This window comes from Schistocerca nitens, chromosome 9 (genome assembly GCF_023898315.1).
Source record: "Schistocerca nitens isolate TAMUIC-IGC-003100 chromosome 9, iqSchNite1.1, whole genome shotgun sequence".
NCBI classification, from domain to species: Eukaryota; Metazoa; Arthropoda; class Insecta; order Orthoptera; family Acrididae; genus Schistocerca; species Schistocerca nitens.
Genome location: NC_064622.1, coordinates 167,635,606 through 167,636,437, shown reverse-complemented (window position 1 = coordinate 167,636,437; position 832 = coordinate 167,635,606). Strand labels below are relative to the sequence as shown.

Genomic DNA, 832 nt, shown 5'->3' with positions numbered 1-832 from the left:
CGTTCGGCGCACACAGTTTTAATCTGCCAGGAAGTTTCATATCAGTGCACACTCCGCTGCAGAGTGAAAATCTCATTCTGGAAACATCCCCCAGGCTGTGGCTAAGCCATGTCTCCGCAATATCCTTTCTTTCAGGAGTGCTAGTTCTGCATGTTTCGCAGGAGAGCTTCTGTAAAGTTTGGAAGGTAGGAGACGAGATACTGGCAGAGGTAAAGCTGTGAGAGGCGGGCGTTAGTCGTGCTTCGGTAGCTCAGTTGGTAGAGCACTTGCCCGCGAAAGGCAAAGGTCCCGAGTTCGAGTCTCGGTCGGCGCACACAGTTTTAATCTGCCAGGAAGTTTCATATCAGCACACACTCCGCTGCAGAGTGAAAATCTCATTCTGGAAAGAGAGTAATGTCTGAGTACGTTCAGTTTTTCTCAGCTGTTTGAAAAGCAAATAATGTAAGAGCTTTATCAGCACAGTCATTCATAATTTTTTCTAAGGGGACGTTTCAACAGGTGTGTGCATTTTTGAAGCTGGTGCTGTACTGTTTTGCCTGGTGTGAAGGTGACAACACCGCTTCAGGGAAATATTCCACTGTATCGCACTGGTGCTATTGTTTTAGTACTGAACAATAATAAACAAACATCACTCAGAGTCTTTGTTTGTCGTTTACGAAGTTTATATCACGTAAAATACATAATGAAACATTCGACCTGCGAAGCTGAGCAACCAACGACCAGAAGATCAATACACTGACTGACAAAAAAAAGTGAAGCATGCAGAATGGGTGGTGGGAACGAAATGAAACTACACAGGTTGGGACAGTGTGCGATGATATTGGCGTGGAGA

At 45.1% G+C, this 832-nt stretch overlaps 1 non-coding gene across 1 annotated transcript; it reads left to right on the top strand.

The window, feature by feature from the left end:
* Positions 1-239: 239 nt before the first annotated feature.
* Positions 240-313, top strand: Trnas-cga (transfer RNA serine (anticodon CGA)). Its single transcript has one exon. It is a non-coding gene; the product is annotated as a tRNA-Ser (tRNA).
* The last annotated feature ends 519 nt before the right edge of the window (positions 314-832 follow it).